Source organism: Lycium barbarum, chromosome 4 (assembly GCF_019175385.1).
Source record: "Lycium barbarum isolate Lr01 chromosome 4, ASM1917538v2, whole genome shotgun sequence".
Classification (NCBI taxonomy): domain Eukaryota; kingdom Viridiplantae; phylum Streptophyta; class Magnoliopsida; order Solanales; family Solanaceae; genus Lycium; species Lycium barbarum.
Window position 1 is genome coordinate 29,298,628 of NC_083340.1, and position 19,053 is coordinate 29,317,680.

Genomic DNA, 19,053 nt, shown 5'->3' on the forward strand with positions numbered 1-19,053 from the left:
TACACTAACTCATAGATTCTTGGTAAATATTTGGCATCCTTTTATGATAGTGATAAAGAGCCCATGATTTGAAAAATAGCTAATCCCTTAACAACATGCCCTTGAAGCACTGGATGGATCTAAACTGGCTTACAAAGCCAACATACTCACAGAATTAAACCAAACAAGACAAATCATGCTTAATTCGACCAGAATAACTACGAATAAAATTGAAACGAAACCAAAAAATACAATTAAGCGAACCAATCAACAAAACAGTTTGAAGCATTCAAGCGGACACTAAAATAACTTTAAAGGGAGGAAATTTACCTTCTTCGGGTGCAGCGAAATAGGGCGGAGTCTCAAACCTACCCTCGAACACCTCGAATCTACGTTGAAACAGACTCAAATCCTTGAGTTGTATGTTCTCAGATCCGCGCAAATACTGAGAGCAAGATAGAATGGAAAAAAGGTGATTTGAATTTTGATTCGATATCAAAATGAGGTCACTACTGCTACAGAAAAAAAAATGATTTTTCAGGGATTTTGAGGAACAAGAACTCGTTTTAGTGAGGCGATTTTGGGGGTTCTACAACCTGTCCTCAAGGGATTTCCCCTCTCCTCTATTTATAGGGTTTTTGCTTGAAAAGGAGAGAGGAGCGGGGAAGGGAAGTGCGGAGGTGGGGAACAGAAAGAGGTGGGAGACAGAGAGAGGAAACAGGGAGAAGTGGGAGCGGAGAAGGAGGAGGAAAGGAAGGAAAGAGGGGAGCGGGAAAGGGAGAAGGGAGCGGCGGGTTCAGGAAAAAGGGGAAGGGAGGCGGAGAAAAAGAAGATGAAGGAAAAAAAAAATAAAGGGGAAACCCTAAAAAGGTTTCCCTTATCTTGAAATAGATTGGGCCGGACCCGGTCTTTTTTTGGACTGGGTATTAAAGAATGGGCTAATAAATTAAAACATGAACTGGTCTAAAAATTTGGGTCGAAAATATAGGCTGACCAAAAATATTTATGGGTTGATTGGACTTTGATTTGGAATCCGATAAATCAAAAATACGGACTGAGTGCAAGAAATGGTTCAGCTTCTAAAATTTGAAATAAAGACCGATATTAATTAGTAATATACTGAGTATGACAAAATATTATCTAATACAAAATGTGTAATTACTAGGACTCGGGTAATAAAATTATATGATGCTATAATAGCCGTGCAATAACATTTTAACAATAAATAAACGCTGTCATTTAATTGCGCGAAATAAATGCAATACGTATGCAGAAATTGGTAAAAAAAAAAAAATGCTGAAACGTAAAAACATTATAATAATACTAACAATAAAATGAAAGTAACGAATAGCAGTGATAATATTGCTAATAATAATAATTAGTAGTAATAATAATGGTAATAATAATAATAGTAATAATGATAATAATAATAATAATAAATTAATAATAATAATAAATTAATAATAATAATGATAATAATGATAATAATAATAATAATGATAATAATTAATAATGATAATAACAGTGGTGGTGACGGCAGTAAAGATAATGACGGGATAATGAAATGTCGGTATAAATAAAGGCTAATAATTATAGTAAAACATAAACATATATTTTAATTTCCTTTTTTTTTTTCAAAATATTAGAAGCGTAAATAGGTATTTCGGCAGAGAGACGGGACAAAATTGGGTGTCAACAATGCATATATAACGCCTATCCATTTTTCCATACCCCATATACATATAATATACGCGTATATAATGCCATCTGGTTGCGGGTCCATATGTATATAAATATATGAATGCAATGCATGAATAAACTGAATACATAAAACTCTCGGAGTGACATGAGGTCATACTATCTCCGATTAACATCCTTTGAGCTAACATCATCAATATAAGAAATCCCTAGACCCATGAATAGAAGGAACAATCATAAACGGGGTATAGGAACATCAACGACTGAATTACTCCTAGGGCTTCTAAGAGTAGGGTAATATGGAAGCTCGTTTACTCGCTTGTTCGTTCATATCACAAGACCATGCCAAAATGAAGGAAAGTTTAGCCTTAGCATACCTTAACGTCTCCTTAATAACTTAATGTTCTCCTTTCAAATTTGCAAAGTCTACATTCATGAGGATCATACTAAGGTTAAGTCTTGAAGAAACACTCTTAAGCTCAAACTAGCATAATTAACGAGTTAACGAAATTTGGGCAGCACTTCCCCTATTTCATCAACTTCCCCCCATGTGGCAAAACAACTCCAAAACAATAATAACAACATCCATAATATCATAATTAAGAAGTTATACTCAATTTAATCCAAAAATCCCCTTTTTGATTCACCTCATAGTCGTCTTCTTCATTACACCATTCATGGCTTCTCCACTTTAATTCTTTTCCTTTCTGAGGTTGCATCAATTCAACCAGAAGAGTAGATGGAAAATATACCTTATAATCAAAGAACTTCACCTCACTCAACTCTTTCCAAGTTCAAGCTCACCACAATTTTGAAGGGAAACAAGAACAATCACCCTCCTTGGATTACCTTGAGTTTTGATGTTGATTCTCTCCTTGGATGATATCGAAAGGGTTAGAGGGTTATGGAACCTTAGAGAACTCTTAAGAAGGATCTAAAAGTGTAGGGAAATGAATGTGGAGAGTTGGAATGAAAATGGGATCATTTAGAATTTAAAAAGGTGGCAACTTCGCATCACCTTGCGGTGGAAATGCGGCCGCATCTCCCCTCCTCTCCTTAAAAGGCTGGGCAGTGGGGGCTTCCATTTTGGGGAGTTTTCTGCCCATATGCGGTCCAGCATACTGATTATGCGGCCGCATATGGCCCTATTTTGCCCGGTTTCGCGAAAATGCGTTTATTCCGATTCGTTTGACCTCCAATCCTTATGGAACCTTCTTGGCACTTGTGTAAAACTTCATTAACCATCTAAGGGGCTTATATATTTCCCTCAAAGTGACGCTATGCAATGTGCAACTCACATGGTGTGAAAGCTTTCCAAACATGACTCAACCTAAACTTTCTCCGACAAACTTACTTCCATTGCTTCATATAACTACGAAACCTTAATGCATACACTTAGCATTAGAAAATACCCTTCTTAACCTTACAAGGGCTTCATGTCCTCTTTAGGTTTACATTAGCATATTCATAATGCGAGCGACACGAAATTTCCAAGGTGTAACATTGCTCCCCCCTTAAGAACATTTGTCCTCGAATGTTGAACTCTTAAGGATTTTATATACCAATCCATCCTATACACGATAACCCAAAATAATGCCACACAGGGCCACATGCTAAAATATACATAATCATGGCCTCACACGACCAATTACAATAACTATAAATAAAACCAATACCTGGGATGATGATGCTTCACATTGAGCCTTTTGGGACAACAGAAATAAGTACGGGTACTTGGTCTTCATCTCCTCTTCAGCCTCCCAAGTTATCTCTTCAATATTATTGTTTCTCCAAAGCTCTTTAACAAAAGCTACATCCTTAGTCCGCAATTGACGAACTTGTCTATCTAATATAGCTGCAGGAATCTCCTCGAATGATAACTGCTCGGTCACCTGGATATCATCTACCAGTACAACTCTCGAACGATCTCCTATACACTTACGGAGCATGGACACATGAATTACTGGATGCACAGACTCTAACTCAGAAGGTAGGTCCAACTCATATGCCACCTTACCTACTGTACGAATAATTCTATATGGTCCAATATATCGCAGGCTCAACTTACTCTTTTTACCAAATCTCATCACTCCCTTCATAGGTGAAACTTTCAGGAAAACCCAATTGCCCACTTCAAATTCTAACTTGCGTCGCCGATTATCTGCATAGGATTTCTGTCGACTCTGTACTGCTAGTAGTCTTTCTTGAATTGATTTTCTCCAACATCAAACATCCTATACGGGATCTACATCTTCGCCCATATAAAGCCGCATAAAGAGCCATCTAAATACTGAAATGGTAACTGTTATTATATGAAAACTCTATAAGAGGCAAATGTTCATCCCAGCTACCTCGAAAGTCAATCGCACAAGCTCTCAGCATATCTTCAAGTGTCTGTATAGTACGCTCCGCTTGTCCACTGTCTGCAGGTGAAATGCAGTACTAAGACTCACCTGAGTTCCCAATCTATTTTGAAAATATTTCCAGAAGTTAGCTGCGAAATGCGCTCCTCTATTTGAAATAATAGCTGTAGGAACACCGTGAAGTCGCACAATTTCTTTAAGGTAGAGATTTGCATAATCTTCAGCTGCATAAGTGGTTCTGATAGGTAGGAAATGAGCGGACTTTGCAAGCCTATCAACTATGACCCATATTGAATCATACTTCCGTTGTGTACGGGGCAAACCTGTACTGAAATCCATATTAATTACCTCCCATTTTCCTGTCAGAATCTCCATAGACTGCAATAAACCTCTCGGCTTCTGATGCTCTATATTACCTTGCTGACAATTCGGACACTGAGCGACAAACTCCGCTATATCTTTCTTCATGCCATCCCACCAATACACTTCCTTGAGATCATGATACATCTTTGTTGTGCCCGGATGGATAGAATAGTGAGAATAATGGGATTTCCCCATAACCTGCTGACAGAGGCCTGCAACATTTGGAACGCATAACCTACCTCGATACCTGAGTACTTCATCTTCTGTGATCACAAAAGATGTCTTTTCTTTATAAAGAGTTGTATCTCGGTAATGAACTAAAACACGATCCTCGTACTGATGCTCCTTTATTTCCACTACCAAAGATGACATCGTTGTGTCCTGAATTGTAACTCTTGTATCACCTGAGTCTATCAACCGGACTCCCAAACTGGCTAGCTGACAAACATCACGAGCTAGCTCCCTCTTCTCTGGTTGCAAATATGATAGGCTACCCATAGACTTACGACTAAGAGCATTGGCTACTACATTAGCCTTCCCAGGATGGTACAGAATATCAATATCATAATCTTTTAGCAACTCTAGCCACCGCCTCTGAAGTAAGTTCAAGTCTTCTGCTTAAAGATGTATTGAAGGCTCTTATGGTCAGTATAGATATCAACATGGACACCATATAAATAATGCCTCCATATTTTCAAAGCATAGAATCACCGCAGCTAACTTAAGATCATGGGTTGGATAGTTCTTCTCATGCTTTTTTAGCTGTCTAGAAGCATAAGCAACAACCTTACAGTGCTGCATCAGTACACAGCCCAACCCAATACCTGAAGTATCACAATAAATCACATAACCATTTGCTCCATCGGAAAGAGTCAAAACGGGTGCTGAGGTCAACTTGTCTTTTAATATCTGAAAACTTCGCTCACACACATCCGTCCACTGAAACTTAGCTGATTTCTGAGTCAGCTTAGTTAACGGGGCTGAAAGAGAAGAAAGTCCTTATACGAACCTTCTATAATAACCAGCCAAACTCAAGAAACTACGTATCTCCGTTGGTGTCGTGCGCCTGGGCCAATTCGTCACAGCTACTATCTTTTGAGCATCTACTCTAATGCCTTCATCTGAAATAATGTGACCCAGAAAAGCCACAGAGTTCAACCAGAACTCACACTTGAAGAACTTGGCATACAACTCTCTACCTCAAAAAACTCCAAGCACTGCTTGTAGATGTTCTGCATGCTCAGCCTCTGATGGCGAATAAACCAGAATATCATTTATAAACACAATCACAAACAGATCTAGGAAGGGTCTGAATACGCGATTCATCAAGTCCATGAACATAGCTGGAGCGTTGGTTAACCCGAACGACATAACACGAAACTCATAGTGCCCAAATCTAGTCCGGAATGCCGTCTTCGGAATATCTTCCTCCTTCACCCTAACCTGATGATATCCCGATCTCAAATCTATCTTCGACCAATATTTAGCGCCTTGCAACTGATCAAACAAGTCATCAATCCTTGGGAGTGGATATTTATTCTTTATAGCCACTTTATTCAACTGCCTATAATCAATACACATTCGCAAGGAGCCATTCTTCTTTCTTACAAAAAACACCGGTGCTCCCCACGGCAATGCACTAGGTCTAATAAAGCTCTTCTCAAGTAAATCCTTCCATTTCTCCTTCAGTTCCTTCAACTCTGCAGGTGTCATTCGATAGGGAGGGATGGATATTGGCCGAGTGTCTGGCAATAGATCAATAGTAAAATAAATCTCCTGCTCTGGAGGAATGCCTGAAAGCTCATCTGGAAACACTTCTGGGAACTCATTCACCACAAGAACATACTGAAGGGTCGGTGACTCTGCTTGTACATCTTGAACCCGAACCAGGTGATAAATGCACCCTTTTCTAATCATCTTTCGTCCCTTAAAGTAGGAAATAAACCTACCCCTCGGCGAAGCAGCATTACCTTTCCACTCTAGGACTGGCTCGTCGGGAAACTGGAATCGAACTATCTTCATTCTGCAATCCATATTAGCATAACAGGAAGCCAGCCAATCCATACACATAATCACATCGAAATCAATCATGTCTAACTCAATCAAATCTGCTAGGGTATGGTGATTACGAACTATCACTACGCAACCTCGATATATCCGCCTAACTATAACCGGATCACCAACTGGTGTCGACACTTCAAACGGTTTAATCGATTCAGGCTCTATCCTATACTTGCCAGCAATAAATGGAGTAACATATGATAAAGTGAAGCCTGGGTCAATCAGTGCATATACATCATAGGAGGAGACTGATAATATACCTGTGACGACATCAGGAGATGACTCACGATCTTGCCTACTAGCCTATGCATAAACGCGGTTGTCACGACCCAAATTGGAGGGCCGCGACTGGCACCCAAAACCCTACTCGGCTGAGTGCCATACAACTATTCCATCCAGGAGTCACAACTTCTCCCTTATCGTTAATTCAAAGAAAACCTTTAGTTAGAAATAAATTCTTTACAAAGGAAACAAAGCATAAAGACACATCGACCTATATGGTCGCTGTACACAACTGTCGACTCCTCGACGCCCTATCCACAGGACACTGTTTGCAAAAGTCTCTAACGTACACGAGATACCATAATATAAGTACTCTGACTCGGCAACACTCCGAACTGAGATGGAGCTCACCAATCCAGCTGATATCCTAGAAACATCCTATAGCCAATGTCTTCTACCCATCTGTATACACTTGTGTGGCATGAAACGGAGCCCCCGAAGAAAGGGGGTCAGTACGAATAGTGTACTGAGTATGTAAGGCATGAATAACATCATAGTAAGAAGTATAGAACATAACAGAGGATAAAGATGACCCGTACATTTGATTGCCTCTTAAGGCGGATACCATAAATGCAACTTTACCCTTTTAAATCAATATGTACATAAAATCGTGGAAGACATCTAAAACATTTTAATGAACGTGTAAAGATGAATTAAAACATCACCACATAGGCCACAGCGTCACCCCCTGTCAACTGTGCCTTATACATATGTACATCACAACAAAGGCCACAATTCACCCCCTGTCAACTGTGCCATATATATACACATCACAACAAAGGCCACAGCACACCCCCTGTCAACTGTGCCATATATATACACATCATAACAATGGCCACGGCACACCCCCTGTCAACTGTGCCATATATATACACATCACAACAATGTCCACAGCACACCCTCTGTCAACTGTGCCATATATATACACATCACAACAAAGGCCACAGCACACCCCCTGTCAACTGTGCCATATATATACACATCACAACAATGGCCACAGCACACCCCCTGTCAACTGTGCCATATATATACACATCACAACTAAGGCCACAGCATCACCCCCTGTCAACTGGGCCTTGTAATACACAACAAAGGTCACAGCGTCACCCCCTGTCAACTGTGCCTTACATATACATGAAGAATGAAAATGGGTGCAGTGCATAATCAAAATGAAATAATAGAACTCTCTGTAATGTCACAAAGTAGCCATATACATATATTATACTCATGGCATGCATAGGAGTTCAAATAAAGACTATCACTTTATCCCACCTTGGAGGAACAATTTATAAGGTGAGATCAACAACAATGAAATAATCGAGAAAATCATGAAATAGCTTAACATTTTCATATCATCATTAAAATCATATTTGAGACCTTTAAGCATAAAATCATCCTTAATGTAATCCTCGTAAAACATTCTCATTTTTAACATCATAAGAAGCTTTAAGAGTCATAACTTCTAGCTTTTGAAATCAAGGAGGTTATGGAAACACTTATGGAATCATACCATAGGAGTCATGCCTTTGAAAGAAAGGGACGAGCCTTAACATACCTGGAAGCTCGCTTCTCGACTTTCCAACCTACCTCCTGTCTTGAAATCTACATATAAAACCATTCATTCTATTGTTAGGCTCGTTGTTATGTACTTATCCTAAGCCTCCAAATATATCTTTCTAGAATCTGCCAAAATTTCGGTAGCATCTCCTCTATTTATATGCCTAGCCCAAAATCTCTATTCAGCAGCCAACAACAACGACAACAATATCAACATCAACAACAATATTATCAACACCAATATGTACCATAAAACAGCCCACACACTGTTTTCCAACATCCATAACTAACCAACTTACTACACAATTATGTAATGACTTTATCTCCGTAAATAAGTCTTAAATAATACCAAAAGAGAAATATTCATACCTTCTTTCTTGTTAAGACCGCAATATCCCCAATATCCACGCTAAAATCCACCGCAAAACAACACTAGAATCACAACCATGCGTTACCCGGACCTAAACTACTACTTCGCTACTTGAAAATTGCTCACTTTTTGTTTTCCTCACTCTCTCTCCTCAATTTTTGGAATTTTCTAGCAAAATCTGATGGAAAAAGGGGGTTATTACCCTTTATATAGGGGTCAAATTCGGGTCGGGTTCACTGTAGCAATTTACTGTAGCAAGTAGGTTACTGTAGCAGTATTGTAGCACGCATTTCTGCTCTGTCAGCTGAACTGGTAACGTCCATAATTCTCTACTCCGAAGTCCAATCGATGAGCGGTTTCTTGCGTTGGAAACTAGACTCGACGAGCTTCATTTTGGGATTTTGTTTCACCTTAAAACACGTCATATGCTCAGAGATATTCGTCCCCCACGTTGGACCAAAATTGCTCCTCATATTTTCTCCAAAGTCCGACAAATTTAATTTCCTTGATTCACTTGCCCGCCAATCCTTTCGGTACTTCTCATACATAATATTAAACCCTTACAACCATGAAATAGGACTTCAGTGTTCAAAATTAAGCAGTTAATACCTACGGAACTCAACGTCCGAACTGCGAGGTGTAACATTCTTCCCCCCTTAAGAACATTCGTCCTCAAATGTTGTAGTTACAACTCCACGATGTTTTTACTGATGTCTTGAAGTGACTGCCCTTCTCTTATGCTCCGATCGCCTTATTTTTAACATAGGTTGGTCAACCTCTTCTCGTTCTCCCTTAGCTCTTTATTGAACTCTTTTATAATGTTATTGCCTTCTGTTCTTATATAACTGAACTAACATTTAATTAGCATTCTATTCCTGTCATGGTGGCTTTGGTTCGCCATGGCTATGGCTACTCGCCGACTTGCAAGTACTCCCTCTTACTTGCATCTACTGGAGGACTGCTCCCTTGCTTGTCTATGGCACCTTCCTTGAATATCTTTTCTTCGAAGTGATCTTCTTCACTTGTCACTTTATAGTATTAGCCCGAAAGTCCGTAGAATGTCCCCTCAGAAGTGCAAATCTGTTCTATTTCTAGAAGACTTTTCTGTTTCCAAGGTAATCGTGTCAATATGATTGCACATTTCCCTTCGAATGCCCCTCAAGAACCAGAAATCCCTTGGCACTTTTGCAAACCTGCTTATTTCCTCCCAATTCACATCCTTATTCGTTGTTACTGCCCTCCAGTTCCACTTATCAGAATCTGATTTCGAACCCTTTAACTTCGTCTTGTGTTCTATACTACATATTCCATCCTTTTCGTATACTCTGATGTTATTGCATCAGGCTTACCCAACTCTAACTTTCGGAGAACATAATGTCAATTTGCCCTATCGCACTTGCCACCTGAACTTCAATACCGTGTTCAGCCAATACCTTTAACAGATGACCTCATTGATTATCTTTACTGGTTAACATAGCCACACATAAGCTATCGTATCTCTTTACTAAGACCTTATTTACCAAGTATCCCCAATACTATTCAAACTCGTCCTAATTCTATAACTGTATACGTCTTTTCTCCATCTCTATCAAGGTGGTCCGTCTCATCTTTCGCAATCCTTACTGGCCCGGTGCATCTGGCTGAGGAACTGGGGGCACTGGGGCAGGTGCTGGAGGCGGGGTATGTGAAGTATAAGGCGGGCTCTCACTTTGAATCTCATCCCGAGCCCTAGTGGCCTCACCAACCGCTCTCTTGCCCTTCTGGGCAGCTGTAGCTTTCTTGCGAGGCATCGCTGAAATCAGAACAAATTATTAGAGGCGAACTCTTAACACACACAGCTCCATTGCACGATCTAAGAGAGAAAGAATGACAATTTCCTAAATGTCCTGCAGCTTCCTGTTTATAAGTGTGGTGCACAACACACCAATAAACATGACTCTACTAGACACGGTCTGTAGAAAAACCTAGAACGGAACTGCTCTAATACCATTTCTGTCACGACCCAATCCAATGAGCCGTAACGAGTGCCTGATCTCTAGTGACCAAACACCCCTATACTCGTATCTGGACAATACTGAACAATAAGGACCCATAGGTAACTCAAACTGAACTGATACTGAATCATAAAAGATTGACATCCTGAACTCAGTACAATCTGTGTATGTATATATATATATATATATAATAAAAGAACAGTGCAAGCCGACTAGGCTGCCACATATACTGTACATAAGAATGGAAGCCGACAAGGCTACATTATCTGCCAAATACATACAACTGTCTACAGACATCTACTGGAATCAAGCTGTAGAAAGGACGGGACAGGGCCCCGTCATAACCATATGCATATACATCACAAAAGAATGGCATACCAAAATGACTGCAGCTCTGGATCAAGTGGAGCGCACTAACCACCGCTGGATAGAGATCCTACTAAGTTGGACCGCCTGTCTCTCTACCTGAGCCTGCGGGCATGAATGCAGCCTCCCCGAGCAATAGGGGGTTAGTACGGATAATGTATGGAGTATGTGAGGCATAAGAGTAACATAAACATAAGAATAGTAAACGGAATCCGAAACTCAAAGCCAAACTGACTGTCTGAATGCATCTGTATGACTGAGAATCTGAAAATATTTGTATAAATCTATATAACTGACAATGCCTCTGTGGGTGTATACTATGCACACTCTCAATGATAATCATGCTCATATATATATAGGTCATAGTGTTGATGAACGTTCAGCCCGATCCATTATCCCATATCCTACCAGCCTCTCTGCGGCCGTCATCATCATCATCATATACATTGTTGTGGAACGTGCAACCCGATCCATATATCATCATCATGGTGCACCAGCTGATCAGGTGATAATGCGTTTATAACACCTATCCCCTTTTCCATACCCCATATACATATAATATACGCGTATATAATGCCTTTTGGTCGTGGGTCTATATGCATATGAATATATGAATACAATGCATGAATAAACTGAATACATAGCACTCTCGGAGTGACATAAGGTCATACTATCTCCGATGAACATCTTTTGAGCTAACATCATCAATATAAGAAATCCCAGGACCCATGAACAGAAAGAACAATCATAAACGGGGTATAGGAACATCAACGACTGAAGTACTCCTAGGGATTTTAAGAGTAGAGTAATATGGAAGCTCGTTTACTCGCTTGTTCGTTCGTATCATAAGACCATGCCAAAATGAAGGAAAAGTTAGCCTTAACGTCTCCTTAATCACTTAACGTTCTCCTTCCAAGTTCGCAAAGTCTACATTCAAGAGGATCATACTAAGGTTAAGTCTTGAAGAAACACTCTTAAGCTCAATCTAGCATAATTAACAAGTTAACGAAATTTGGGCAGTACTTCTCCTATTTCATCAACTCCCCCCATATGGAAAGAAAACTCCCAAAAAACAATAACTACATCCATAAAATCACAATTAAGAAGTTATACTCAATTTAATCCCAAAATCCCCTTTTTGATTCACCTCATAGTCATCTTCTTCATTACACCATTCATGGCTTCTCCACTTTAATTATTTTCCTTTCTAAGGAGTGCTAAACCTTTACATCAACTGAACCACAAGAATAAGATGGAAAACATACCTTTTAATCAAATAACTTCACCTCACTCAACTCCCTCCAAGTTCAAGCTCACAACAACTTTGAAGGGAAACAAGAACAATCACCCTCCTTGGAATACCTTGAGTTTTGATGTTGATTCTCTCCTTGGATGATATGGAAAGGGGTGGAGGGTTATGGAACCTTATAGAACTCTCGAGAAGCCTATAAAAGTGTAGGGAAAATTAATGTGGAGAGTTGGAATGAAAATGGGGTCATTTAGAATTTAAAAAGATGGCAAGTTCGCACCGCCTTGCGGTGGAGATGCGGCCACATCTCCCGTCCTCTCCTTAGGGAGGAGGCTGGGCAGTGGGGCTTCCATTTTGGGGAGTTTTCTTCCCATATGCGGTCCAGCATACTGAGTAAGCGGCTGCGTATGGCCCTATTTTGCCCGGTTTCGCGAAAATGCGTTCATTCTGATTCGTTTGACCTCCAATCCTTATGGAACCTTCTTGGCACTTGTATAAAACTTCATTAACCATCTAAGGGGCCTTATATCTCTTCCTCAAAGTGAAGCTATGAAATGTGCAACTCACATGGTGTGAAATCTTTCCAAACATGACTCAACCTAAACTTTCTCCGACGAACTTACTTCCATTGCTTCATATAACTCCAAAACCTTAAAGCATACACTTAGCATTATCAAATACCCTTATTAACCTTACAAGGGCTTCATGTACTCTTTAGGTTTACATTAGCATATTCATAACGCGAGGGACATGAAATTTCCAAGGTGTAATAGTGGAGTCGACCTGATTCGCAGCGGAGGCGGCGAAAGAAAAGTTGGATGCATTTACCAAGGGGCTCCTTAGGGACGAAAGGGAAATGAATGAACGAATGAACCTTGAGTATGGTATACTGCCGTACCCGGAGACCGCAGCCTCTGCACCTATTCCTAGAATGTTCTAAACGCCGGATATGCTCAAATACGACGGTACCACTAATCGAGAAGAGCATATAATGACATTTGAAGTAGCCATCACAGGACACGACCACAAGCGGCACGAGATCGACTCAGTCATGCTGAAGAAATTTAATCAGACACTCATCAAGGGAGTGCTCTCCTGGTATACTCATTTACTCGAAAATTCTATTGACTCTTTTGCTACTCTTGCAGACGTTTTTATCAAAGCCCACGCGGGAGCACGGAGGGTCGAAACGCACAAGCAGGATGTGTTCGTTATAAAGCAGGGGGACGAGTTGCTCCGAAGCTTCGTAGAAAGGTTTCAAAGGGAGAGAATGTTGTTGCCAGTTATCACAGAGGACTTGGTTGCGGCCGCCTTTGCGGATAATTTGAACCCGAGAAGCTCAGGCGCATCCAGGAAATTAAAAGAAAGTCTGAGGGAATTCCCGGCCAAAACATAGAGCGAGATAAACCTCAGATATACAGCCAAAATACGCATTGAGGAGGATCAGAGCGCAACAGTTCCGATAGAAGGAGGTAGCCGCCTTGGAAAGAAATCGGATCCGGGTTTCAAAGAAAACGTCTTGAGTAATCGGGGACAGTTTGAACAGGGTGAGTAACGGGAATGACTAGGGCTTCCTCAATAGAGGTGCCCCATGCCCTTCGAGATCGACATCAAAAGGGGTCGCCCCCCCCCCCCCCCCCCCCTTGAAGTTCTCAGATCATAATTAGCATAAATACTACGGAGTTTGTAGCAGTAATGAAGACGATGAAGGAGGCTAGGTTCCCAGAGGAGATCCGGGCCAACCCGGACAAAAGGAACACTAGTTTGTGGTGTCACTTCCATAGCACCCACGGGCATACCACAGAGGATCGCGCAAACCTGAGGGTCGAGGTGGGCCAGCTTCTGCGAGCCAGATATCACAAGGAGTATATCAATGACCGGGCCAAACTCAACTTAAGCAAGAATCATGGGCAGAAGTCGGACAGCGCGCCCCAGCCTACTCACACAATCAATATGATCTATAGGGGGTGGGTGGGGGGGGGGGGACAATGAATAAGATAACTTACACAATGTTGTAAGCGGTGACATGTTTTACAATGTCATAATAGGGAGGCCGTGGATCCACTCGATGCAGAAGGTCCCCTCCACTTTTCATCAAAAGGTCAAGTTCTCTACTCCCTAAGGGATAGGAGAAATCAAGGAAAGCTAAGGCGCAGCCCGTGAAATAGAAGCCATGGTGGTAACAATGTCTAAGAAGGACAAAATCTCCAAATAGCAATTATAGGTACCGAGATTAGACGATGAAGCTAGGAAAAAGAAATAGCATTACAATAGAGAAGTAATATCCGGGGGAGGGTGTCGAGATCAGCCTGTCCCTAAAGGGTTCATCATCCCGGTCGATACAAACCTCGCAAAATCGATGGTGGAGGAATTAGAACGCATGACCCTTTTTTAAGGCAATTTCGAAAAGCAGGTACACCTGGGCTCAGGGCTTCTTCCCCAGCGCAGGAATGATTTTATAACTTATTTAAAGACTAATTCTGATTGTTTTTCTTGGTCGCACATGGACATAACAGGGATCCCCCCGGAGGTGGTCGTGCATCGATTGAGATTCGATCCGTGCCGCGCACCCTCCGGTAAGAAAAAGAAAGCGGCCAATATCAGTTGTCAGTTGTGAGGGATGAGTTCATCCGAGAAAAAGTGAAGTGATTGCTTAACATAGAATCGGTCCGAAGTGTGGCAAACTCGAAGTGGTTGGAAAATGTGGTGGTGGTGGTCCCTAAGAAGCTCAACAAATTCAGGATATGTGTGGATTTCAAGGATCTAAACGAGGCCTGCCCAAAAAATTCCTTCCTACTGCCGCATATCGACTAAACGATCGACGGCACCGTGGGGCACGAATTGCTCAATTTTTTGGACATAATTCCAATTATAGCTAGATCAGCTTACACCGAGAAGATCAAGAGAAAACATCTTTTATGACCAATCACGGTAATTTTTGTTATAATGTCATGCCTTTTGGTCTCAGGAATGCAGGGGCAACATCTCAAAGGCTGGTAAATAAAATGTTTGAAGAGCAGATCAGTAAGACCATGGAAGTTTACATCGACGACATGTTGGTCAAGTCCGAACCAACGGACGTTCATTTGTCAGCCCTACAGAAGAACTTTGATATACTCTGTAGGTATGATATGAAGTTAAACCAAAAGAAGTGTGCCTTCGGGGTGCGATTGGGGAAATTTATGGGCTATTTGGTCTCCAATAGGGGTATCGAGATGAATCCGGATAACATCAAGGCCATTCAGGAAATGTCGGAGGAACTGGGTAACGTCAAAGCAGTATAGGGACTGACCGAGAGGGTCGCAGCGCTGGGTAGATTCATCTTTCGATCCTCGAATCGATTCCATGAGATTTTCAACCTAATGAAGAAGGGCAATGGATTTAAGTGGACTCTGAAGTGCAGCCAAAGCTTGAAAGATCTCAAGGAATATCTCTCTGGCTCTCACACGATGACTCAGCCAAAAAAAGAAGGGAGCGCTTGTTCGCGTATTTGATGGTTTTGTCGATCTCAGTCAGCATGGTATTAGTACGAAAAGATGGGGAAATCCAACTCCCGATCAATTATGCCAGCAAAATTTTGATGGGGGTAGAGTCTCGGTATTCGGCCCCAGAAAAGTTGGTCTTGGCATTGGTTACGCCCACCCAAAAACTGTGCCCGTACTTCCAATGTCACCCGGTGACAGTAATTACCACTGCCCCGTTGCAGGAGAGCTTGCAAGGGGAGAACCTTGCGAGTTGACTATCTAAGTGGTCGGTAGAAGCGAGTAAATGCGACTTGGTATATCAATCTCGCTCGAGCATGAGCATGCAGAGCTTACCCGAATTTAAAAACAACTTCGTCACTGATGTACTGCATAGATGATCCTAGGTACGAACCTCTAGTTTACCCTTTCCTTGTTTCTTTTCCTTTTAATCTTATTCTTGCAGGACCAGGACTGGGACTGGTTGAAAGAAAGATCGATCCCAACCGAAGCAAATAGGAATTAGAAAATACGTGTTGCACTCTTTATCTTGGCTGAGTTTTTCCCAGAAGGGTTTTTTACCGGCAAGGTTTTTAATGAGGCAACGACTGGAAAACGTATTACCCTTGCAGACATAGTCGAGCTTCAGCGATCATAAGCCGAAAGCTCCTTCCTCCCTACTCAGAATCATGAACTATCTTCAGTAGGTAGCACGCCCTAGCTTCTAACACGATTGAGATTCTGCTTTTGTTAAAGACAGAAGCTCAGTCCGCATGGCGAGAAGCCGTTAGTTCTTTTCTTTGATCGACAATGTATACGTAAACTGGCTACATGCCCCATTTTTATAAATGAAAGAAATTTGAAACGACGTGATTGCACTTTGAATTTGTTCGTACGATCAAATAGCCTAGGATTCAAATACATCCCCCACGGACACACTACATGGCCAGCGAGCCTCTGAGCGTGAAGGATCATAAACCTTATGGCTAAAAGATGAGGTCGACAGTTCCTCCTCATCGGCGTAAAAAAATAATAGGGGCCCCTCCTTCTATTATGAATCAGATGAATGATACCTGATCATAAAACACACGGCCGGAAGTAGCATTCTCGGATTGGGAAGAGCGATTGCGCGCAATATCAAACGCATAAGATGAAGCAATCGAAACTCCTAAACACATGAATAAAAATAGAGCACGGTTCCAATAGAAGCATCTTAGGGTGGATGGTGTCACACCCCTACCAGGAGTATGACGGGCTCCGACCCGTAGGCCGAGAACCACCTGACTCATCCGTGACTTTAAACATTATAAACCATAACTCAAAGAATATTTGCATGCAAAAAAGGCCTAACATAGGAATATCCGCGCATTTGGCACATATGTACATATGCAGACCGACAAGGTCGCCACAACATAATGTATTTCATAAAGCCGGCAAGGCTAACAGTAAAGTATCAAGAGCTCAAAATAAGGCCGACAAGGCCACCAATATATTATACAACAACATGAACCGGTGGAGCTATAAAACATCTAACTATACACACACGTCTACGAGCCTCTACATAGAATACAAATGATCATAAAGACAATACCATATAGACTGCAGCTCCGATGTAAGTGGAGTGCTTCTGAGAATCTGCTGATAGAACACCTACGGGTTTGATCCGTCTCCCTGCCTACCTGCGGACATGAGCGCAGCATCCACAAGAATGGACGTCAGTACGAATAATGTACTGAGTATGTAAGGCATGAATAACAACATAATATAGACATGAAAGGTAACATGGAATAAAAGAGATAACCTGTAAATCTGGATGCCTCATAAGGCCGATGCCATGCATGCTTAGCCTTTAAAAAAAACATTTCAATACATATACATAATACCATGCCCGGCCATTAAGGCTCGGTGTCATATATATAATATCATGCCCGTCCACTAAGGCGCAGTGTCATATATGTAATATCATGCCCGGCCATTAAGGTTCGGTGTTATCATCATTAGCCCGCGTCCGGGGCAATATCATAACATGCCCACTGCAGTGGTGTGCACATCTACGTGCCATGCCCGGCCGACTATAGTGCGGCGCGGTGTGAGAAAATACATACATATATATATATATATAAAGCATTCATAAGAGCCCAATCAAAAGCCACAACTATATCGGAGTGACGTAAGGTCGGTAGCCTCCGATTATATTATGGATCAATCATCATCGTTTATCCCACCTTGAAGGAACAAGGGTCATAAGGTGAGATTACCAACAATTAAGGAAATTAAGAAATTGCAAAGTAAGCTCAATCACCTCATAATAAAATAAAGCTCGTGTACTTGGTAATCTCTATGAATAAAATCATCACATAATATCATGAAATCCGTATGCCTTCGAGCTTTGATAAATAAATCCCTCATAATCATCGCCATGGTTATCATAAAAAAATTTATTCATCTTTAGCATCATAAAAACTTTAAAAGTCATGAATCTCCAACATTCTTGGAAATGAGAATTTTCATGGAATTCATGCATGGTTTGGTAGGAAAAGAATCATGCCTTCAGAAGCTCAATAACATCATAAGGATTACGAGATTCGTGGACTTCTAGCATTTGTGAAACCAAGGTTATTATGGGTATGACACAAAGATTTATAACAAAGGATCATGCCTTTAGAAAGAAAGGGACTAGCCTTAACATACTTGGAAGATAATTTCTCGACTTCCAACTTACTTCCTGTCTTGCAATTCACTTAAGATCATTCGTAGCCTCGTAATCTACATATACAACCATTCATACTATTGTTAGGCTCATCTTCATACGCTCGTCTTAAACCCTTAATTTAAATCCATTTAGAATCTGCCGAAATTCGGGCAGCATCTCTCCTGTTTATATGCCTAGCCCGAAATCATAATATCAACAACCAATCAACAATAACAAAATACCAACATCAACAATAATAATATCAACACCAAGATGCTCCATAAATATCCCACACGATGTTTATTCAATTTCTCCATCAACAGCTCATTATACGATCATTTAATAACTCTATCTCTATAAATAAACTAAAATTAATATTAATAAGGAGAGATTCATACCTTATTCTTGCTAGAGCATAAATATCTTCAATATTCACTTTGAATCCAAACCAATTTCACCACAAGACAATACTATAATCGCAACTGCACGTTACCCGGACCTCGATTAATATTCCGTCACTTGAAATTACTCAAAATCCTCGCTTTTATGATGTATATTTGCTCTATTATGTTGCAGAATTTTCTGGAAATATTTAGAAGAATGTGATGGAGAAAAATG